Raw genomic sequence first — 25,702 nt, 5'->3', positions numbered from 1 at the left:
CCTTATTATCAGGGTCCCTGGTGTAGGATTCCTCTTCTGATGCAGATGCAACATAATGACAAGATTCTGGAAGACATGTTTAAAGCAAGCGCTCCCCGGTTGCATTTTGTGCATAGCCACCAGCCAAGAGAATGCATCATGACATTTGGCTGTTAATATGCAATAAAACAATCTTTGTAAAATTCATTAAAATTGGGTTAAGATAAAAATAGCCAGACAGAACACAGCCAATAGAACCTTAGCTGGCTCCTTCCCCGAGGAGAGCTGTGCTCTGTTTTCAGTGTTTTTGCCACCAGGACCTACAGAAACAACCACAGTCCTTACGGCTCCAGAGAAGAACTGTGGCCATGGAGACCCTCCCAATGGCCACACCCACAAACACCTCCTGTCCTGAAGCCAATGAAACTCATGAACTTGGCTGCTTATGTATCCATTTTGAAAGCCTGTCAATATCTTCCACTGGCCTAGAATGGTTGGTGGTTTATCAGGAAGACTGAAAAATCCATCCTGACAACTGTAATGTTTACACATCTGCTCCAGGTCATCTGGTTGTGTGTTTTATTATATTTTTCAATAGAGGAGAGTAAGAAGGGAGGGACTTTTCATGGAAACTTCAGACAGTAGAAAAACATTCCACTTTCATCAACTAAAGGGGATTGTTTGCCCATTCAGAGTGAGGACAGTATTGATCCAGGAAGCATTGTTGTTTGGCTTTCTGAGAGTACCATTGTTGTTTGGCTTTCTGAGAGTTAGCCAAATCTGATTGGTTGTAGAGCATTTTAATATCATGTTTGCTATGTGGTCCCTGATTGGTTGGGCTTGGCCATATCACCATTCCTAGCAAGAAGACCCCCCACAAAATGGTGCTGAAAGCAGCACAGTGCACAAGGTGCATATTTGCTTCATTTGGGTGTTTCCCCCTAAGAAAATGTTTTATGTCCCTGCAATCACCACTCTGCTCTGGAGAATGAAACAGCTTAACATCTGGCAGAGCCCTGTTTTTAATATGCCATAATCTAGAGCCATTCTAGATCATATGTTAGCAATTGCTCAATCCCGCTCTAGCTATAGGCAGGGTCTGGCCATGAAACAATGCAAGATACTGGTTGGCCCCGGTCTACATTTATAATTAGTGCTGGACCTTTTTTTCATTAAAACGTATGCATTCCCACTGACTACCTCTCTGAATCTTCCTGGGCCCATGATGTATGCATAACCAACCCAAATCTCTTTTGCCCAGGGGGAAGAAAAGTGTCGCTAGTGGCCAATTCATTTCTTAAACTGTGGTAAAGGAGGATGGGGGAAAAACACAACTGAGGACAGTAGAGAAGAACTATATCCGATGCCTTGGATACGATGTGATACCAGGTAAGCAAAAAAAAGCCTTTTGTCTTTTTGAACTTGCACATCACACTGTTATTTCATATTTAGTCTGTGATCCGCTGTCCTCAGTAGCACTGATATTCCCCAAATGAGGTCAACACACTGTTCTGGCAGGCGCTGCAGACAAAAGGTGAGAGACAATCTCTGCCTCAAAGAGCTTTCTGAGCCTGTGTAGAGACAGACGGGAAAAGAGCTAGGGATTGAGCCCAGGTGACCTGTCTGTCAGCTCAATAACTGGTGGGTGAGGAGGAGAGACTGAAGGAAAGCCAGATGCAAGGGGGAAGGTCCCCTGCAAGGAGAGTTGGTGGTCAAGGAGAAGACGAGAGAACACTCAGCAAACACATAACAGCATTTTAAGGCATGTTCCTGTTTTGACTTCAGGTATAATATTGTCAGTCCAGAGTGTGGCTTCCTGCTGGCTAAAAAGAGATAAAAAGAGGCTCTCCAGCTGCTTGATCCTGCTATCCTAGCCCTGAGAATTTTTATTTTTAAAAAATCACATCATAAGCCACTATTAAAATCATTCAAATGGAATAATACTAAAAATGGGCTACTTTCCTTGGCTTCAGAAAGCTGCATAAATACAGAGCAAAATCCAGACTAAGTTCAGCATGTTTCAGTCCTGTTGCTTTTAATGAGAGAAAAGTGTTTAAGCATATTCTTGACTTCGACCTATTGAAATCAGTAGACTTTTAAGTGCCTAACTATTGTGCCAGTTTTAACTGTATTCATTCTCATGCATTTGCTCAGACAACTGGACACTTTAAACTCACACCTCGGAAAGGGACTACAGATTGAAGCTATGCAGGTTGTACTGAGGAATTAAAACAGAGAGGTGGTGTGATTTACATTCGGAGCTTGGCAACTTCAGGGCTGCTTCCAGAGATAAAGGGTGTATTCGCTAGGGTGGGAGGAAAAATTCAGCATGGTGCACATTTGAATGGGAAGCTACCTAATCCACATTTTCTGGAAACAACTCACAAACTAAAATGCAACTGTTCTTTGAAATCTGCACTACTGTGCTCTGAATTTTGCAATGCAGTTTCCCCACCGAAACATGTGTACAGAAATGTATATATTAGAGAAAAGTGTGCATGGGGGTTGTTTCTAAATGATGATGATTATAATGATAGATTTAATGCAGAAATGTTGCAAACTGAGTAAGACTGAGAGAAATCAGAAACTGAGAAAAACCAGAATTGATAAGTCATCTATCCTGAGTGTTGGTCATCATTGATGGCACAGTCCCAAAGAGGGCCATTTTTACAACACCTTACGTCACTTTTGCTTCGCATTGTTTAAGATTGTTCACTTCTATAATCACCACATCTCCTGACTCATTCCCTGAATCATTCCCTGATATATGAATTCCAAGGTAGAGTGCCATATTGAAGCACAGAATGAATGGGGCAGAGCAGAGATGGGGAATGTGTGCCTTGTCTCCAGTTGCCATTGGATTCCAAGTCCCAATAAGTCCCAACCAACATGGTCCAGAGGCATGGTGGGAGTTGCATTCCAACAACTTATAGAAGGTTACAGTTTCCCCAACCCTTGATTATACAGTGGGAATTTTAATATTTTTCAAGCCCAAACAACACTGTTTGCCACAGGGGAAGAAAGCAGGGAAGGCATGTCCAGGAACATAAGACGACCCTGCCGGATTAGGCCAGTGACCCACCTAGTCCAGCATCTTGTTCTCGCTGTGGCCACCCAGATGCCAATGGAAAATAGACAAAATGACTCTCCCCTCCTGTGGTTTCCAGCAACTGGTATCCAGAAGCATTACTGCCTCTGACTGTGGAGGCAGAGCATAGTCATTGTTTCTAGTAGCAGTGGAGGCATGGAAGGAGGGGATAGGAGGCATTGGGACATTTCTTCATTTGCTCTGGCAACAATTCTTTGCCAGCAGCCTTGTTTTCACCATTAGCCATTGAGATTCCTTGAGATGCCGATGACGAGAAGTTGGTCTTCGGTGACTTGTATAGTGCAACAAAAGTGGGACAAAAAATTAAACCAGAACACATGTCCACCCTGAAACTTTTCAAGCTGCAAACAGGGTTGAAAGGGAATTATGCATAACTACTCCAGTACAACCATGAATGCACAATAAACAGGATGTATCGAGGGACTGTTAGTATTTATTATACGATTCTTGATTTTTAGATGAGCTTCCCATATGTTATTTAACCAGTATTATAGCAACCCTTTAAAGTAGGCAACTATTATTATCCCTTGGACTGCTAAGGCTGGGAGCAAGTGGTTCGCCTGAGGCCACCCTCCGAGCAAATGGCAGAGATAAAGCTCAAAGTAGAGACTGTCCAGCACACAGCTTGATTTCATTACCACAACACCTTCCCACTGCTGTGGACAGTGCCAAATTAGAATAACAAAATGATTTTTGTATGTGTCCACCACAGGCAGGCCCCTTGCGCAGCTGTATATGCTTGAGTCTCCGCCACTCAGAACAGATCACGAGTGTGTGGAGGAAAGCTAAATTCCTTCTGTGACTCACTTCTTTAGTCTCAAGAAGGATCGGAATGGGTTGAAAGCTTTTAATTGAATTGGCTTTCTGACACAGGGGTGTTTGCATGATGGACAACTTGAGTACCTAATGTACAAGTGCTAAAAGTTCTGCTGTGGTTCTGAGGGTGGAACTGTGCATTACACACAGACACACACCCATGTAATGAAAGCCAAAACTTCTTAGGGAAAAGCAGGGGCAGGGGATCAAGTAGGAGGGGAGGAGGAGAAAGAGATGCTTAATCCATTCCTCACCTGCTACTTCTCACAGCTTTTGATCTCTTGCCTCTTAGGTTGCAAAAGTATGTTTGCGGAGGCAGTTTTGGAGTCCTGCATCTAGTGAAGAGAAACTAGGGGAGAAGGATATGGGCAAGGAAATGATTGAGCATGTACATATAGGGTGCTTCTTTACAACTTTTTGTTTTTTGTTCCATGCATTAGTGTGTAGAGGCTGCATGCACCCTAAGGTTGCAGTCTGATGCACATTACCTAGGAGGAGTAAACTCCAGTAAACACACCAGGACAAAGTATGGTAACTTTGCTGCCAAGTAAACATGCATTTGTTTGTGCTGCAATATTCACATTAAGTCCCAGTTGCTCAGCTTACATAGAAATTAGTGGGCCTGCTGGCTCCATTACCAAAAGGTGCAAACACTGATTTTCACAGCAGTGTGTATCTGATATAGGTGGGTTTCATCCCCCCCCTTCTTTCAAAACTGCTCCTTTCTGACTGAGGTAAGCTGCTGTGTAACATTCCCTAAAGTGGGAGTCACCAACCTTCATTGGTGCCCCCATGCAGGTTCAGTCCCTGTCATTTCAATGTAGGGCTGGGGAATACCATTGTCTGGAAACCCTGGATAGCCACTGTCAGTCAGTGAGAATATAAGAAGAGCCTGCTGGATCAGACCAGTGACCCATCTAGACCAGCATCCTATAGCCACCCAGATGCCTGTGGGAAACCCTTAAGCCCAACCCAAGCTCAGGAGCACTGTCCCCTCCTGCAGTTTACAGCAACTGGTATGCAGAAGGATACTACACTAGATGGACCAATAATCTGGCTTGGAATGAGGCAGCTTCCAATATTCCTATGAAGCAATTTCTGGCACATCAGAAGGCCAGGAGCAGGGTTTTGGTGTCTCCGATCTTTGATCTTTGATCATCTGAGAGCTGCCAGCCGCTCCTTCTGCATTATTTCAGACTAGCAAAGCAGCTAGAATATTCCCTACAATGACAGCTGCCTATGTATTTTTTCATATCATTTTTGCATCTGTTTGTCCCACACCTTGTTTGCAGTAGCTGGTTGTGCTTTCGGGGAGAGTCTGGTAAAGTTTTGGCATTGCACTGCAGCAACACAATTGACGACCTATTCTTTCTCATGGGCATTTACCCACCATATTGCAATGTTGACATAGTGTAAATCTGTTACTCGTGGGAGATTGTAGCATTGTGTGAAGGCGAGTATGTGTGTAAAATACAAATCAGTGTATTCTGGGGGATGTGGAATATGGGAGAGAGAGAAAGAGAGAGAGACCCGTTTAATATAGACACTGCAGTTTCAGGGACAATTTTCACCTTCCTCTGCCCAATCTGTCTGAGCTGTGGTTGCTAAGCATCACAAAGTATGGAATCCCCAGGATCCATTTTTGTCGAAATCTTCTCCCCAGGATGCTAAGACCTGCCTGACAGCTGAGAAGGCAGGCTAGATTTCTGCTCTCTGCTTGCAATGCCTTTTTTTTTGGGGGGGGGGGTGTCTGGGAGGATGAAGCAGGTTGGTGGGAAGGCTAAAGAGAGCAGCAACGTCTTTCAGCAGAGCCACAGATGGCTGCTGTGCTTCCCTTTAGCTGCTCCAGGCCCTCCTAGGAAGCTGAGTCCAGGACATGATTATTTATCATTTATTGAATGCTGTCAGTGCTGCAGAGCCCGAGAGAGAGACAGTCTCTGCCCCAAGGAGGTTGCTGTCTGGATCAGACAGGCAGGGCAAGGAGGAAGGCGGCAAGGGAGGGTGTGGAGGCCAGGCTTGCTGACAGATGCTTGGCTGGACTTGAGGAATCACTTTGGCTGAGAGCATACAGGGCCAGCTGAAGACAGAGAGCACAAGGGATGGGAAGTATTTGGGCTACTGTATCTCTAAGTGTGAGAGAAAATAAGGTGAAGGACCATAGCTCAATGGTATAGCATTTGCCTTGCATGCAGAAGGTACCAGGTTCAATCCCCAGCATCTCCAAGGATGACTGGCAAAGGCTGCTGCCTAAAATCCTGAAAGCCACTAACAGTCCATATAAGCAATACTGAGCTAGATGGACCAATGGTCTGACTCAGTATAAGCAAGCTTCCTAATAAAGGTATGTAAGAAGGAGAGGCAAGGATTGTGTCTGCAAATGGATGGAAACCAGGGGTGCTATCTCGCCATAGCTGTCAACCCTCCCGTTTTTGGCGGGAAACCCCCCGAATTTAAATCTGTTTCCCGCTGCAACCCCGGACTGTAAAATACCCTGTAAATGTCCTGGCTGGCCGCTCGCTCACTTGCTGAGTGCTGCTGGAAATCGCCTCTGCGCATGCGATTTCTGGTGCCCAGACATGCGGACACGGGCAGCCCGGCACCAGAAGTCGCTTCTGTGCATGTCTGGACATGCACAGAACCGATTTCCGGCGCCACTCTGCCCATGTCTGGGCACCGGAAATCGGGCATAGCTGGCACCGGAAGTCGCTTCTGCGCATGTCTGTACAGTATCTCGCCCTCAGGATTGTGGGTGCCTGCCGCTGCAACGCAGGCATGCAACATCACATGCACATGCCTGCATGTGTGCATGTGATGTTTCATGTCCATGTCGCAATGGTGGCCACCGGCAACTCCTCTTCCTCCTTCTACCCCCTGTTAGCAAGGCACCCTTTTCCATAGGGAGCGGCTCTGACTCAGAGGCAGAAAGACTTCTCCGCATCTGAGCTCCACCCCCTGGAAAAGTGCCTCACTGGCTGGTTGTGGAGGGCAGAACTGAACTGCTTTCCTCTTGAAGGAAGCACTGCTGCTACTTGTCAGCTTTTTTCATTGACTTTGTGGGTGCCCAGCCCCACAATTATATTATTGTGGGTGCCCAACCTGGAGTTGGTTCCTGTGATGGAAACCAAGAGTAGGGATGGAGAAGGAATTCAATTCAATTCACATTTAAAGGTGAGCCTGTCTCATTCACACTTCCTGGAACAATATGCAAAACGAAGCCTTTTGTTGAAATTTGACTTTGAATTTTGCAGTGCACTTCACCGGCCAAGTGATGTATACAGAAATGCATATGCTAGGGTAAACTGTGCATACAAATGCTTATATTAACAAAAATAACATGCCAATATGTGCAATAGTAGAGGAAATTGCATGCATGCATGCATGTATGTATGGGAAATTTGCACCAAAATGCTGATGAATTTCCATGAAAAAATCTGATGCAGAAATGCAAAGGACTGAACTTAACACTGGAAAAATAAGAAACAAAGAAACCATCCATCCCTATCCACGGGTGGGCAAAAGGTAGACAAAAGTCACATTCGCATCATATGTTTATAGCACTATGAAATCACTTTAAACAGTCATGGCTTCCCCCAAAGAATTATGGGAGCTGTAGTTTGTTAAGGATGCTGAGAGTTGCTAGGAGCCCCCTATTCCCTTCACAGAGCAACAATCCCCATAGCAGGGACAGAGGAAGCCGCTTGGGCGCCTGGAGCGGCGCACCCAGGAGCAGGGCGAGCCACCCATAGGAGCGTGGCAAACCACAAGGCCTCCAGAGTCTGCCTGCCTCCTCCCACTCAACCGCCCTACAGCTGGAGGGGGGAGGCAGCGGGTGGACCGTGTGGGCAGGCCCAGCGGTGAGTGCCGCCCGGCATTTTGTCACCCCCCTCAGTGGTGACACCCGGGGCAGTCCGCACCCACCACACCCCCTTCCTCCGCCCCTGCCCCATAGTTCCCTGTGAAGGGGGATTGATGGTTAAACCACTCTGGAAATTGTAGCTCTGGAAGGGGGTCAACACCCTTAACTACAGCTCCCAGAATTCTTTGGGGGAAGCCATGGCAATTTAAAGTGGTATGATACTGCTTTAAATGTGTGGTGTGAATGTGGCTTAAGGTCTACAGTAGATTAGCAAGATCTCCCAATTGTTCAATACCAACAAAATTATTCTCCTCCACCTTAAAAAAACGCACCCCACCATATTGCCCAAAATGAAAAGGGCTTTCCTCAGAATGTATTTTCATACTGAAGGACCATGAGCTCAACTCAAAACAAATTCCTGCGCTCACTCAGCGGCTGCTCAGAGGCAGCATATTCTTTACATTCCTAAGTAATGTAGGCTCTAGTCAGTGGGCCCTGGCTCCAGTCAGTGGGTCTGAGGGCTCTAATGCACACAAAGTGGACCCAGCAAGCCTGAAATCTGCTTTTTGTTACAATCAGCACAGCAGGGAACTGTGATGCCAGTGATGGGCTGGACTTACTAGGTCATCCCCACATGGTTGATGGGGGTGCTGTCATCTTCTCTGCCTGCCTACGTAATGCCCCATGCACAGATGATCACTTGGAACTAAATAAATGCCTTAGTTAGAGGGGGGCATTTTGTGATAGTCCCTTAGCTGCTGTTTTAGGCAGTTGTGGGGATACATGTGATTTATCTCTCCTGCATCTATTCAAGGCCCCACATGTTTCCCGGTCTCTCTGCAGCTCTGTGCCTGGCTAAGGAGGGCAGTTAGAGCTGTGGGCACACACCAGGGTGTTAATATGCACATGAATCTCTGTTTCCATGTGATCTCCAGCTCTGCATTGCTTTTCTTACTCAGGCTATTTCATTTTTTATTTAAAATATTTATAAACTGCCTTTTTCATTATATATTTCTACACTGCCTTTTTCAGGGTGGTTCACAGTGACATAAACATAACAATACTCAGATCCACTCATGCTATGTCCCATGGGAACTCTCTTTAGCTACCTGCTTGGCTCCTTCTCTCCCCGATGTGCTTGGTTTCATCAGATACTCCCCGCTGTCAATCAGAGTGTTCTGCCACCTTCCAAGGGGCCCAGCGATCATGAATTCTATGTATTCTGGCTGATAGGACTTTCAAGCCAAGTGGAATAGCCTCACTAAGGGCCTCTCCAGACTGGTGGTTTTTGTGTGTGGATGTTTTCTGCAACAGATCATTGTCGCAATAATAGTGCATTAGTGGTGAATTTATGCTGGATTTTCCACACACCATTCTGCTTTACTAGTTGTTCTGTGGTGCTTCCCCAGTGTTACCGTACCACATTGTTGCTGCCTGGACGCTCCTGCACTGTCCTGCCTCAAGAGCAGGGCAAAGAATAAACCACCACATTTGTGGTATGAAAAATGACAGTATTTCAGGAGGGAGTTACGGAACATGCACTGATCAGAAACAAAGTAGTACGTCTGCCTTAAAACATTCGCTGGGACAAGCAGTATTGAAAGCAGGATCATGTACAACTGCTTGGATGCCGCCATGAGCGCAAATAATCTGAATGCACAAAAGAAAGGATGTCTGGAGAGGCATCAACACTGGTTCTCAAACTTTTTTCTCTGGGCCACACTTTCCAAATAAAAATTTGCTTGCGCCACACTGAATTTTTTTATTGATTAAGAAATACATTGGAAAAGGAAAAGAAACAACTAGCAGTGCTTGATTTATAACATAGAACACAACTGTTTTATAATATGATCATGGGATAGCTATAAAGTATAAAACAATGCAGCTAAAATTTATTCAAAAAAACCACAATATTTTGACACTATACTGTACTACACTGAAATATTTAAATGTTTCTTTGATTGCCCTTGAATCTTTCCGCCACACTTGCCATCCTTTCTTGCCATACCAGCGTGGTACGCCACACCCTTTGAGAACCACTGCATTTATACCTTCAAAACTCATTTGGTATCTGGGCCCTAGATGCAAGATGAGTTTTAAAGCAATGTCAGGATCCAAAACAGGCATCCCCAAACTGTGCCCCCCCCAGATGTTTTGGCCTACAACTCCCATGATCCCTAGCTAACAGGACCAGTGGTCAGGGATGATGGGAATTGTAGGCCAAAACATCTGGAGGGCCGAAGTTTGGGGATGCCTGATCCAAAAGAACCCTCGTTCCAAGGTGAGCTCAAGGTGAACAGAGGAATGAACAGCAGAGGGCTGGGGAGAATCCAGCTTGCTCAGCCACCATGACCCACACAGAGGAAGGTTGGATTCTGCAGGCCTCCTCCTGCAAAACACACTTAGGCCTAGCTGCCCTCTGCTTTGGGACAATCAATAACTTGAGCAAAGCAATGAACAAATCCATGAAAATTTCCTTATGGAATTAAAAGGGATGGAAGAAGGATAGGTTCCTGCCCAAAGTACGCTGAGGCTCCCTTGACTGTTATGCCCCTGCCCACCTGCTCCTCCTGCAATGATCACTATATACCTTAGCTCACTTGGAGGCTTCAGTAAGGAAGGACAGTGCAGAGCAGCAGCCTCAGGTTCCTTTTACAGTGGCCATGCCATTCCTCACTCCCTGCTTGCTCTCAGCATCTCATGGCTCCTTCATTTATCATCCCCAAGTCCATAGCAGCTGTCTGTCATGCTTTCTCCTGAGGCTGCTCCTGAGTTGGAACGGCTTCCATGCCTTGGATCTGCCCAGTTCTTTCAAGAGCCTAGTGTTTAGATTTCTCACAAAGCCTTCTCCTGCTCCTCCACGATCACATACCCATAGGTTTATGCTGCTTTCCAGAGCTCCAGCTTGGTCATGTGAGACCCATTGTTATGAGCTGCAGCAAGCCACCTAAGCCAAATGTTTTGCTCTAGACTGGGAGTAGCCAGGCTGGAGCACTCCAGATGTTCTTGGACTCCAACTCCCATCAGCACCAGCCAGCATGACTAGCGGGCAGGGATGATGGGAGTTGTAATCCAGCAACATCTGGAAGGTACTGCATTGACTACCTCTGCTCTAGACACTAGGCCTCAGTTGCCCTGCCTACTGAAGAATTACCTGATATGGTTCATTCACTCCACGTGCAGTTGCTAGAGAGGTAATATGTAGGATTGCCATTTTTGCGGAGGATGAATTTGCATGCAAATGCAGGTGAATGCTCACAGCATGAGAATGTACATGTAGATCTGACTGCTGTTGGCTGTGGCAGCTGTGGCATAGCTACGGTAGCACTTCAGCTTCAGTACTTGAGCCACTGGGTAAGCCAGCTCATTCACATATTGCCTTTTTGCTAATTTGATGCTGAATAACACATAGGAAGTAGCCCAGAAGTAGCCCAGGCAGTGAGCGAGAAGATAATGGGATCAACCTGGCATCCCAACCTGGCATCAGAATCCCCAGCCAGTGTAAACCAGACCTAAAGCCAGTAGATAATTCTAAGCAAAGTTGGGGCTTAGCTCCAGCAGCCCCTCAAGGGCCAGAGAGTGGCAGGAGTCAAGTGAAGGCGGTAGGGGGACAGGGACTGCCACATGCTGAGATGGCACATTGCATGGGGCCTGGAACTGATCCCAGCAGCCTGACTTCTTGTACCTGCGTGAGGCCACAGGCATCTAGCAGGCGGCTGTTCCACCTGTTCCATTTGGAGTCTCCCCACACTGTCTGTACAGGAAAGAGGGTGGTTGGGGCCGAAGAAGCTGGTGAGGCCAGATCTTCCCAGCAAGAGCCATGTCCCTGTCCTGCTATTACCATATTTATGAGGCTCAGCAGAGCGTAAGCATCCTAACCTGCTGCCGACCTCCCCCTTCGCAGCGTCCTTCCCCTTCACCAGCAAGGGTGCCATGAGATATTAATGAGCAGCCTCGTTCCTGTCGAGCTGGGGCCTAAGGCTGGCTGGCAGCGAGTGCATTTTTTATTAATGGGCTTCTGGAGTAAGGGGTATGCAGATGTGTGTGCATGCGTGCGCGTGCATAGAGCCCAGAACTGCCAGCACGCTAGAGCGAGTCACAGAGAGAGATGCATGCTGCAATCGTGGATCACCCTAATATCCATGCTGTACATGCGGGTGCACCCATGCTGTACATATACATGCATCTATATGCACATGCCTAGTCCTGGAAGGTAGTTGCCACATATATACAAATACACATGCCACAGAAACACAAAATATAGTTGGGACATCCCAAGTGCCTGTCCATTCCTTGTAGCAGTTCCCAACATTTACAGCACATTTGCATTAGTCTCGTTCTGGATTTAATGTGAGAGGCTCCTGGTTTCGTGGTGTGGCGATCTGGCAGCAAGCAGAATTCAAACACACCACATAGCAAACACAGAAACATATGTGCATATACCCTGAACAACATTGTGGGGTGGGGGTAACACATGCTTGATGCAACATTGTCTAACTTCCCTGCAAACAAATCAGAATGAATGCTCAATAAATAGCTGATGTTGTCTAACCTCCCTGCAAACTTCGTGCTCAATAAACATGTCATCAGGAAGATGAGAGAGGAGCTAGTTCCCCATCAACACTGTCAGCTGGGATTGTGAGAGTAGTGTTGTTTTTTGTTTGTTTGCCTGCTTTCCTTTTCTACCCTAAGAATAGCCATAGTGGCTGTCTGAGTACTGCTACCAACATTAGGCCTCATGGATACCAATAATTGCAGTATGTGCTTTGTAGAGCATAGGGTGGCTCTGCAGAAACATGTAGGTTGGGTCTCCAGTCCTGCCCCACTAATCTTGTACTGAAAGCTGGAAGTCATGTGTCTTATTGTCCTAGAGAAACAAATAAGTAGGTTACAAGAATAGTGCTTCACTTATCTTCTTGCACAAAGCCCGCTCAGGCCTTCACTGTGTGACATTTGGGGCTGTTTTCCTGCCATTTTTCTTTTGACACAAGTGTGTTACATACAGTTCCCTGGAGCAGTAGGGACATTTAGGGCACTGATTGCTTTCAGACAGTGGGGAGGGCGGAAACAGAGACTTGTATTCAACTAAGTTCCACTCAGAGTAGACCCACAGAAATTCATGAACTTAAGCTAGTCATGACCATTAATTTCAGTGGATTTACTCTGAGTAGGACTAACACTGGATACAAGCCATTCATACCAAGGGTGCAATCCTATGCACGTTACTTGGGAAGAACTGCAACTGAACTCGGTGGAGCTTAAATCGAACGTGTAAGGCTGCAAAGTTGTTGCAGAGGGATGCATTGCCAATTTTAGTGATGCACATTTGTTACGTGTACATTTTATTGAATTCTTTTATTGCTGAACCTTTCCTGTGTCTATGCTTCTTCTCCAACAACAGCAGCAACAAATATTTAAGGTTTTGATCTCTTAGCCTCATCCGGAGAAAAATGGCTTTTAAAATGCAGCTGTTTAGCACTACCCTCCTGCCCACCTCTAATGCACCTTAAATCACTCTCACCTTTCACATTATAGCCATTTGGCAGCACTCCTGACCCGGATGCTTGCTCTGCTGCCATGTGCTTTGGCCCTTGTTTTTGACCTATACTCCTCTGCATGGCTGCTCTGCTCCGCTTCTCCTGTTCCCCTTCTCCAGCCTAACTAGATGTTCCTTTCTCCTGTCCTGCTGCACCTGCATGCCCATTTTCCTACTCCTTAGAAATCCCAAGGAGCCCAGCTGCTGCCTCCATGAGCTGATCTCCCTCGCTATGATGTGTGTTCTGCACTATATGACCTTGAGGGATATTCAGTTCCCTCTTGGATACAGCACCCCTATAATGCAGCATTAACTTCATCTTGGAGTCTGTCCCGCAAAGACCACACATACCTGGTTTGCAGCATTTGCTGCCTGATCTTCTGTATATTTACTCTGAAAAAAGTCCTGATGCTTAGGACACTTAAACACAGCCGTTTATTGTGGACTTGATCCTGCTCATGTGAGCAACTTTAGTGCAGCATCCTCATGAAATTGCTGCCCTGTATTACTTCCCCATTTAATCTGGATTTAGCACTTTTGGTGGAACAGTTTGATGATAAACAAGGTTGCTTTTTAATAATATTTTTCCTATGTATATCTGTATACATAGGAATATTACACAGTAATATTTCCATCTTTAGAGAGTTGTTGCCTAAGTTTCACTAATGTTTCACTCTTTAAAAGTGATGTCTCCAAAAGTGCTTTTAGACAATCCCAAAGTGCAATGCTTCAAAGACTGAGGTGTGTACACAGACCATTGGCCCATCTATTTCTATATTCCCCACAGTGACTAGCACCAGGTCTGCGGGGTTCATACTGGGCGCATTCCCGGCTCTCCCTGGAGATGCCGAGGATTGACTAGGATTGACTAAGGGAGTTGGACTAGATAATTTCTGTGGTTCAAGGAAATTATGGCTAAATATATTGTTTGCATGTAGAGCAAGAGGGAGGAATGTTTAGAATTAACTATTCTTTATTAAAGTGAACTTGTGTATAGTTTTAAACAAGCTCCTGTCTCTTGTGTTTCCTAGGGCTAGTCCTTGGGCAGGCCATCTCTCTGGATTTTCTCATACCAGAGATACTCCGGAAAAGAAAATGTATAAGAAAATCTAGACTGAGGGAGGGGAAAGAGTGGCAGTGATTTGGAAGGGAACATCATATGGACATCAGAGAATTAATGGAGGCACAGTAAGCTTATTGTCCACATTAAGCAACAGCATAGATGAATCCAGAGTGAAACCACTGGTCCATGTAGTTCAGTATTGTCTATACCAGGCATCCCCAAACTGTGGCCCTCCAGATGTTTTGGCCTACAACTCCCATGATCCCTAGCTAACAGGACCAGTGGTCGGGGAAGATGGGAATTGTAGTCCAAAACATCTGGAGGGCCGAAGTTTGGGGGTGCCTGGTCTATACTCACTGGCAGTAGCTTTCCAGGGCTTCAGGCACAAGGTTTCCCCAGGCCTACCTAGAGATACCATGAACTGGGACCTCCTGTGCTCTATTGCTGAGCTACAGTCCTTCAGCAAAGGTATAGTTCCTCTTCACCTTTCAGCAAGGAAACAATTGGTGGTGAGACTCTTACAACCAGTAGCTAGCTGCACAAGGGACAGGATGCTATTGGCTGGTTTCATCTAGGAAGATTGGCTCAGAGCTCTATAGACCTCTGATCCATAGCTGCCAAGTTATCCCCTTTTTAAAGGGATTTTCCCTTATGCTGAATAGGCTTCCTCGCGAGAAAAGGGAAAACTTGGCAGCTATGCTCTGATCATTATATGACCTTTGGTCGTCTGTCCACATGCAGAGGTGGACAAACCCAGGGGAAGTCCCCAAACACAAGCAACTGCTTCCTACTTCTTATGCTGTTTGGGCTAATGGGCATTCTGAAAAGTGGGAGCACGGACCATCCTTTCCTTTGGAGTTGCATGCAGAGAATCCCATTAAGTGGTAGCAACAGAACTAAAGGTGGAACTGGAGAAACTCCCAGCTAATAAGAATGACTTTAAGAAATGCCACGTTCCCTACTTGAGGGCTGCAAGGTCATAACCTGGAAACAGCAAACTGGATTTTCTACTTTTATGCAAAAGTAGTAAGATTTGGATTATTCCAGTGGTGGCAGTTGGTTATGGATGGCGGTTATGGGAACTGGTTTTGTATTATGCAAGGCAGGATTCAGAATTATGTTAAGTCAGCTTTAGTGCAAAATATGGTGTCATCTGGAGAACACACCTTTGTCTGTAAATGTAGTGGGGGAAATTGCTGCAGAAGTACTTCCCACTTCTTTCCTTTCCAGACACCATTGCTCATTTTCTTTACTCCTCTGTTGAAGCAGGTGGTGCTTCAGTTTTGGGTGAGGAAAGTAAGCAGTAGGACCCAAGAAGCAATGAGTGGAGAGATCATCACCAGCCTCTCCCAGTACTGTATAGGCACTGCATTCAGTGTAAAGTTGTGATCTCCAGGCTGAATCCTCACAACTTTAGCTGCTCTGCAGCATCTTTAGCACAACTGTCAATCCTGCCCTGCCTAATCCCAAACCACCTGACATCACACATGAGTAGAAACTTGCTTGCCCATTAACAATCATGAACCCTTAGCTAGAAGAAGGTCGCAACAGCACCACCTGGTGATCCCTGTCACAACAACCTCAGTCACTACAGGTGTTAATAATGATTACCAACACATACAATTATGGATTATCATAATTAATTGGCATAGAAGAAAGTGGTAATTATTTTCATTGTGCATATAGTTATCGGCAATCTTACATATTTCCGTAATAGCCAATTATAATTATTAATCAATTCCTGGGGTTTAGTAAAAAATGATGAGTGTTAGCAGCCCTGCCATAAATGGTCACTGATGTTGAAAATATAGGCTATCTGCCATCATTGGTCTGCTCAGTAATTATTGCTATTTGTTATTAATTATTACGATTGTGTTTTAACAGTCTCATTCCCGTTGAAAGCACAATGGTGTGTGAATTTGTCCTTGAGGGACTTTGCCAAGAGTAAAAATCTCATTAAGGGGCTTGAGGTTCTTTTTATTTTATTTAAAAAAATAGATTAGGATTTCTGCGTTGTGTTTTTTCCCTGCCTATTTGATTTGAATTAGTGAGATAATGAGCTCCCAGAGGTGTGAGATGCCGACAATTCCCAATCAAAGCACAGGAGAGGAATTAAAGGGAGAGAGTGAGAGAGAAAAAGTAAAGGCCTTCCTATGCTCCAAAAGATCTAAAACATCATTTTCAGAAATGGAACCAATTGCTCCTTCTGTGCCTTGTGAGCCATATAGTTCACTATGAGAACCCAGGATGGGCTCATCAGTAGTTGCTAAATTGTGCCTTTGCAGCCCTTTGCTCAGGTCTGTTTATGGCAGCATCCAATAAAAACCTCCCTTTCTGCTGCTACTGGAAAGTGGCATATTTGAGTGTGGGAACTGATTGCATGCATAGGATATTCGATTTTTTGTTTATTATTAATTTCACCTCATCAGCAAGAGCTGCACCAGGAGGGCAGTATCTGAGGTGGAGTGAGGTAGAGCTGCTCACACAATTGCTCATGGGCATGACTTTACTTGGCAAGAATAATAAGACTGGGTGGATAGTTTAGCAGGGACCGGTGGCTGCCATCAGTGCATCAGAGACTGCCCAGCAGTAACGTATCTGTTGTCTTTTTGGTGGCTACTGAAAACCTTTCTCTTGCAACAAGTCTTGTACGTAAAGATCTTTCCCTGTCCGGTATTGGAATTGTTTTTCATATGCTTTTTTTTTTTTTATTGCCTGTTGTTTGCTACTCCAGGCCTTTACTCCAGGTGTAGGAACAGAGGCGGGGGGGATATACATTTAAATAAAAGTAATCCTTATCCTCATCTCACACCCTGTTACCTTTGCTGTAAGACTGAAATTAACTGAGTGGGAGGGGGGTACCCATAATTATAAACATTTGTGGAACCAACAGGGATACAAGCACTTCAAGCTAATTTCATAAGAGAATAAGAGTGGTTTTCTATATGCTCTCACCATCTATTCTGATCTCTAGGAAAGCCGGTATTTATTAGTATCGTTCCAGATCACATGACCAAAGCAGCGAAGCTGTGCCTGGGATTTTAGCCACTGTCTGCCAAGGCTCTCAAGGGTCAAGCTTTTTCCCAGACTTGCTGCTTGGAGATGCTTGGGCTGTGTTATGTATTGAAGTTACTATACAGTACTGTATATAGTTTTCCCTCAGGTCCAAGGCGGTTGTTTTAGGAGGGAACTTTAGGAGGGAATTTTGAATGATGTTTTGTTACATTGTTTGTTGTTGTTGTTTAGTCGTTTAGTCGTGTCTGACTCTTCGTGACCCCATGGACCATAACACGCCAGGCACTCCTGTCTTCCACTGCCACATTGTTTGAGCCAGACTCAATAAAAGCAGGCTGGCTCAGCACTTCAGTTCAGTTCTGTTCTGACTCAAATAAAAAGCTGTTTGGAGAATCGCTGTGTTGTCTGTTGCTCACCCACAACTTAACACTGGCGACGAAGGTGGGATTGAAGGACAGCAGAGCACAGCCAGAATCGGACATGCAATGAGCTGATCACTGAGCTAAATCACTGAGCGAAATCACATTCAGAGCTGACTGTTCTGGCTAGAGCACTGTGCACCCTCCATCGCCATCCACATCGGCATCGGAATCATGGCTTCATTTGTGCCTCTACCGCCGTTCGCACCAGCATCTGAATCATGGGACATGTACCTCGCTCGGTTTGCTTGCTTCCACGAAGCAAATGCACTGACAGCAGTGTCCGATGATCGGAAGCGGGGTCTCTTCCTCAGTCTATGTGGTTCCGAGGTATTTGAGACAGCCCACGCCTTGGTCGCACTTCTAGCCGTCAAGGCAATGCCATGGGGCACGCTCTAAGGGAAGCTCTGTACCCACTATGCGCTCAAGCCGTCTAAAATTGCTGCCCCCACGCATTCTACCACAGGAACCAGGCCGAGGGGGAGTCCATCAGCGATTACATCACTGCTCTCAGGAAGGCCGCCATACATTGTGAGTGCCGGGACCTTTATGACACCGTGATGGATCGAGTCATCTGTGGAATCCAGGACATCCGTCTGCAGCAGCGTCTTCTCGCTAAGCCAGACTTCACGCTACAGAAGGCCATGGAGGAGGCCGCGGCCGCAGAAGCTGCTGAACTCTCTGCCCAGGAGATCCACAAGGCCAGCAGCCCACACTCCGCTAAGAAGCCAAATAAGGAGCACCACGAGGTCAGCAGCCACGAGACTTCCTCTTCAGATGAAGACGACAACATGCACCAAACCAAGCGAGAGCGCGAAAAATTTAAATCAAAGCCCAAAGAAGAATCAGCTTGTGCCAGTTGTGGAGGCCACCATTCCCGTGCTAAGTGCCGATTCAGGGACGCCATCTGTCGGCGGTGTTCCAAAAAGGGAAACATCAAGAAGGTATGCCTGTCAGCTCCGTCTGACACACCCCCTTCACCATCTCACAAGGCCAAGTCTTCACTCCGGTCCGCCAACAAAAGCTGTTCCGCACTAAACAACTGCCTCGGACCTGAGGGAAAACTATATACAGTGACTTCAGTACATAACACCCCGAACTTGGCCCACCTGTGTGCAAGAAAATGCTGAGTTCTGACCCTGCCTTCTTTTAAGGGGCTTCAGGAGCCAAGTAGGCCACCCTCTCAAAGCGTGGATACATGCACCCAGACTGTCACTGTTTAGGTTTTCAAAATTAAAATGGATTATAGTGCTTTCTCCCAAAGTACAACAAAAGCACTCTAAAAAATACAACAGACTTTTTGCAGTTAGAAAAGTGACAGGGAAATGCATTGAAACATCCCGCAAGACGAATGTTAATAAAGACGAATGCTAATAAAGACCATAAACTAACCTCTGTCTAAGCTTTGTGCAAGCAAATCAGGATGAATGCTCAAGAAATAGGTCGTCTGGAAGTAGCCCCAAGACTGTAGGAGGGCAAAGGTGTCAGGAAATGTGCTTTTATGAAAGAGATATTCCAGGATAAGATGAGATCACATATCAGTATGGTTTTTAGAAGCAGCTTCCAGGTTTTTGTTTTTAAATCAGGACATTCTCATCAAAGTTTAGCGTGAACCAGCAGAGAGGTCAAGGGATTAGCACTTATTAGGTCAGGTCTGGTGGTCATTTGCTACTTCCCAGCAAAGGGGGACATAATCTTTGCAAATTGATATGAGTTTGTGCCACCTGGAAAGCAGGAAGCTTAACCTGAGCTAAGGATGTAGCAGGCAGGGCAGAAGTGTTGCATTCACCTTAGTGCTCAGGCCAAATAAATCAAAGCATACTTCTACTCTGAATGCAGCTTATACCAGACTATGTCTTATATATTAACCAGACCTGTGAGCCCAGGGCTCTTAATCTTTCCACCCAAACCTTCCCTGCTCCTACTCTTGTCTGGCACAGCTGGAGATACTGTTATCCACCCACTTGCAACCTTGGGGTCATCTTTGACTCTACTTTGTCATTTTCTCACATCCAAGTTGTCGCAAATCCTGCTACTTCTCCCTTTTCAGCCACTCCATGAACAGCCTTTCTCTTTCTTTCTAGAGCTAGTGGTTAAACCTTGTCTATGCTCCAGTCACCTCTTATCTATATTACAGTAACCTCCTCCTTGCTGGTCTGGCTGCCAAGTCTCCCCACCTCCCCTGTTCTGCTAAATTCATTGTTCTCTCCTGCTCCTATGCTGTAGGTCTCTGCACTGTCTACATCAGTTCCAATCATCGAGCCCTTACATTTATAGCTTTTACTCACCCTGATTATATGCTATGGCTTATCTTCCTTTACCATACCAGCTGCTCCCTGCTTCTTCAGACCTGAGCTGATCACTCCTTCCTTTCTGCAAAGTTCATCTGCTCTTGCTGTCCCTCCCGCTAGAAAGTAGGTGCATACATAGCCCCATATGGAGTTTCCTTAAACTCTTTGGGGTGAACAACGGACAATACCACAGAACCACACAAACAGATACACTTGCTCAACAGATGTCGTAGACATAGCTGCCAAGTTTTCCCTTTTCTCGCGAGGAAGCCTATTCAGCATAAGGGAATATCCCTTAAAAAAGGGAGAACTTGGCAGCTATGGTCATAGAACTAACACTGACCTCATGCCTCCATATTGCCCTGTGGAGCTGACAACCCCACTTTAGCAAATTCCTATAGAACAGATCGTCATTGGCCCCACAGAGCTTAATTCAGTGTTCATGCATCATTAACACACACACACATGCAGTTGTCATTTGCTAAGGCTTAGCCTGGTTCCTTCCTTCCCGCCTTCGGCACCTGTGCACCGTGTGCTGGGGGATTAGGGGCTTTGCTGGCTCTGAGCTGTGCTGGGCCCTCCCTGCTCTGGTTATTTCCCCAGGGATGGGGGATGTTTGCTCAAGGTAAACACTGTCTGGGGGATGAAGCTGGTACAGCATTCTGCTTTCTCTTCCACTCTTCCATGCTAGCCTTGTGCTACAATTTGTCCTTGTTTACTTCCAACCTCTGCCCCTCCCAAGCCCAAGCAGATCCAATGCTGCAAATGCTCTCACTCCAAGCCAGCTGCTCCCCGTGATTCCAGACCTGAATCCCTCCCCCTTCTTCAACACTATCCTTTATTCAGCTGTAGCCTCCCTGCCTTGCAATCTACGCCCTGGACTTCCTGTAGATCTGCTAATGCCTTTTAGTCTTGACATGCACACAAGCTCTGCATTAGTTCAGCGCTGGACTGCCCTGGCTGATTCTACTCAGTGTTAGTCTTGATTTACAGTCTTCCACATTTTTTGGTCAGAAATGTGACCAAGCCACTTTTCAGCAAATCATGGGACCTTGTTGCCCTTGGTTCCAGGTACTGTTTTACTCACACCAGAGCAATGTAGCAGGGTGAAGCGACTTCCTTCCAGAGGCACCATGAAAGGGTGGTGGTGAGGAGGGAATTACTGTAACGAAACAAAGAATCGGTGTCTGCATGGTGCAGTGAGACTTTTAAAACCTTACTTCAAGGGGTTGGGGTGAAAGCAGCAACCCTAAAGTGATGATGTTACATAACAAGCAGTGTTAACCTGGTGAGATTTGGTGCTGTATAAATAAATACCAGTAGGTGGCCCAGAAAGTTTTGAGGAGACTCTATACATTGCATTCAAGAATGGAAAACCCTATTCTTTCACTTATGGATAGCCAAGGTGGTAGGCATCCAGGTGTTTTTGGACTCCGGCTCTCTAGCTAGCATGGTCAATGGTAGCACAAAGTTAGGAGTTGTATCATTTTACTGTATTTATTTATTTATAAAAATATTGATATGCCTCTGTATCATAAAGATGTATCACAGCAGTTTACAACATAAAACCAGACAATGGAACCACATTAAGTTAAGAACAAGTTAAAAACTAAAAAAAATAAATAACAAACATAAGTAGACCATTGTAGGGGATGTCCTTTTAATTGCCGGTATAGGTCATGGTCTGGCGGAACAGAGAAGTTTTAAGCAGGCGTTTAAAAGTTGGCACAGAAGGCACCCACCTGCTGAATCTCTGTTGTTGTTGTTATTGTTGTTACGTTTACTCATTGCTTACTACAAAAATGTCTCAAAATGACTTACAATCATAAATGCATACACATAAAAAAAATGCAAAACACATCAACAAAATAAAAAGAACATTTATTGACTCATTGTGCTCATTCTGCAATAACATAAAAAGGACAAATCCTATGCTACCTTTGCAGATTATAAAACATCTGCACTGGCTGCTCATCTATTACTGAGCTAGGCTGTATTAATTTACAAAGCCCTGAGGAACTTAGGTACAGGGTACTTTACGGACGGCTGACAGTCTCATATCCCAATTTGATAAGTGAGAACATTAGCAGGAGCATTGTTGGTCGTCCCCCGACTTGGCGAGGCTCATCTGACAGCAGCAAGAAACTGAGCCTTTAGTGTCATCACCCCAGTCCTGTGGAATGCTCTGCCAATTGAGATTCAGCAGGCGCCTTCTGTTTTAGTCTGTAAATGCCTGCTGATAAATTTTCTATGCCAGCAAGCTTATGCAGGCAATTAAGAAAATATCTATCTGTAATTGTTAGTTGATCTCTGATTTTAAATTTGTTCATGGCTTTTTATTGTATATAAGTAGGTTTGCTGAAGATTGCTTTGATATTTTTTTATGACCAGCAATATACAAATATTTAAATAAATAACTAAAACAAATAAAATAAAATATTGGTTCTAAGAACACATTTGCAACAGAGAGAATTAGCTGTAAGAGTATTATTTTCAAGCTCTGCCTTAAGAAATATATTTCACTCCTCATTCTGAAAGAGAAAATGTTTTATACAACAGTTTTCTCACCCCAGGTTTTGAGTTTTTCCATTTCACACCTTGAACAAATATTTTCATCCCATCCCCCTCTATTTCCTCCTCAGGCTTTCATATCTCTTGCACCACACCACATGATAGGCCTCTCCGAATATCACTTCATAGAGAGGCCATTTTTGGCAACATCTGCAGAGCAAAACTAAAATAAAAGTTGGTCCTTGGTTAAATGGAACACACTCAAAACAGCAGGAAATCACTATATTATGTGAGAGTGTAACATTTCTCAGATCTCCATCCTCCAAGTATCTGTCCTCAGTGCTCAACTGATGGCGAGCCAGACCCCTACTTTGTGAGATGACCCTCTTAGCTATCATTTTGAAGTCTGGTGGGAGTGGGGAGATTATTTGCCTAAATCAAGTGAAGTCATGGGCTTGGCTTGTGAATTTCATGAACAGCTCTTCCTTTTCCCTCTCCAGTCCTAGCACTTTCTGGCTTATGCAAAAAACATTGCGCAAATACAGCTTAAAATGCAGCAGGGGGGAAGTGGGGAATGACCTTGCTGCGTTTTAAGCTGCTAATGTGGACATACTCTTAGCTTGGCCATTCTCTCCATTTTGAAAGGAGTTTTCCCATTAGTGGTCAGTAAAATCAGTAACTTGGCGATGACTCTGAATGTATTTTCTGCACATGTTTCTAATTTTAAATAGAGACTTTTTCTTTAAACATTTACCTGAGCAGAGCAGCACTAGGCAACCAATAACAGGCTCCTGGCAGGCCAACTACTTCCTGCGTATTCACAGAACAGAAATTTTTTCTCAAGCAAAGAGTTTGTTTACAAGAGGCGGGAAAGCTTTTGGGGCAGTAAAACAAAGGACTCTTTAATTAAAAACACATCTCTAGCTAACTTAGTTTTGCTTGCCCTTAATATTACTAGAACAGGCTACTTTCACACTTGCTTCGTTGCATTGTCATAGGAGAAGCCAACCTCAGCTACAATCCTCCCTTAGAGGAAGGATGCATCCGTTTGAGCCAGCAGGACAGGAGGGACCCAGAAGCAGATCATAGTTCAACCCCACATCTAAGGGACCTGAAAGTGTGTGTGTGTGTGTGTGTGTTTAGCAAGATTATTCCTCTACCCTCATTTCTCTAGAATTCCAACACGACATCCTTTCTAAGAACCAATAGTTCTTGGGCAATCTCTTATGCTAATGTGGTCTCAGTGTGGAACTGAAAATATGTGGGAAACCACAGTTTGCAAAGCTCCCAATGGGAGAGTAACTGCTTGCACAAGCAATGCACATAGCATAACAGTGAATGAGAACCACAAATTGCTCCCATGAAGGAACTTAACCAGCATAGCCAACCAACTAAATCTGTGTTTGCACTGGCCTTGCAACATTGACTGTAGGAAGATAGGTGAAGGGAACAGAAGGGGAAAAATTTTCCCCTTATATAGTCAACATGGGTTTTTTGTATAGTTAACAGAAGCAAGTTATTAATAACATCGTGAACAGAAGTACATCATAATGAGCTACAAACAAGTTTTGTGGATGGCCAATTTGCATGACATATTTTCACACATATGAAATCATGATTGCAGTCATGCCAGAAGTCAGTCAACCAGTAGCTGCTGGAACTGGTCTAAAAGCAACAGTAGGAGCTTTTGTGTATAATGGCAATACTATTATGGTTTACTCCCTGCTCCAGCCACTTCCTAGGATGGTGGTGGGGTAGAAAATGTGCTTTAAATGTGTGGTGTGTTTGCAGCCAATGTACTAACAGAATGGGTGCCTAAGTAAGTGTTTTGGTACTAGTAACTATCTCTGTGTGATTAGCGTACCAGAAGCAAGCAGAGATTGGTTGTCAGTTTCTTAGTGCCAACCCACTGCATCCTGCAGTGACAGCTTCTGTGAACAGGAGGAGCAGGGTGGAAATAGTTCTTGGATGTGGATGCAGACAATGATCCAAAGAACGATCCATTATAGGCTTAAATGATGAACAATCTAAATTAAAATCCAGAGTTAATTTTTTAATCCAAATTTCAAGGCAAATCTTTCATCTCTTTATAGCATCCTCTCTGCACAGCTACCAAACTAATTGCTTTTTAAAAAATAGTTGTGTGTCAAAATAGACACTAGCTATTCCCAGTTAGTGGACCCCCAGTAAGTATGATCCGGACACATAATGTTAATATAATGAAATGGGGGGAAATAATGATTTCAAATATGAAATGAATAGTAATATGTTTAAGCATACCATTTTAGTAACATTCTCTCACACAAAAACACATTTAAAGTGAAGTGGACTGGCTTTATTTCAAACACTGTTAGTAATTGTATACCAACTATTATTATTATTTATTAAATTTATATACTGCCCTTCATCCAAAGATCACAGGGTGATTTACAGTATACAGTAAAAACATAACATAACAACAACAACAACAACTGACTAAGTATATCAGCAGTAACAACTAAACTATACAAAAATGTGTTAATTAATACAATGGGTGGGTAGTGGATTTGGATGAATCCCAGATATTAAACCAAAGTGAATGGTTTGAAGAGATTGTGCATTTGTCAGAGGCAAATAGGGAATGGTCTGAGGCACCCCAAACCGAAGCAGGAACTCATGAACTGCTTTGTGGTTGCATTGTGGGTGGACAGTGAACTTCCTGTTTCAATATCTTTTAAAATGGCATGAGAGATACAGAAGTGTTATTATCATATAATCCAGAACTACTACGGGAACATCCAGTGCTACCCTCTCCAGAAGCCAAGCCCATCCCCACATTCACCAACTCCCCAATGACCAGCAGTGGCTGGATATAGATTGTGATCTAGAAACAGAGTTATATTTCCTTCCAGGTCCAGATTCAAATTTGCATGCAGATCTTTTCTCCTTCTGCTGCTTTTCCATCTTTAACACAGTAATTCACAAGCAGCCTTGAAAGAGGCGAAACCTGCCAAGGCTGCTAAGCAACAAAGCACAAAGGAAAATGGAAGCTGTTGCCACAAGCTTTTGGCATGCACACCCTTGAGCCCTTGCCCTTCTTTGGCTTTGCAGAGCATGCACCTATCCCC

This window comes from Zootoca vivipara, chromosome 2 (genome assembly GCF_965207765.1).
Source record: "Zootoca vivipara chromosome 2, rZooViv2.hap1.1, whole genome shotgun sequence".
NCBI classification, from domain to species: Eukaryota; Metazoa; Chordata; class Lepidosauria; order Squamata; family Lacertidae; genus Zootoca; species Zootoca vivipara.
Note: the sequence above shows the minus strand (reverse complement) of the source record.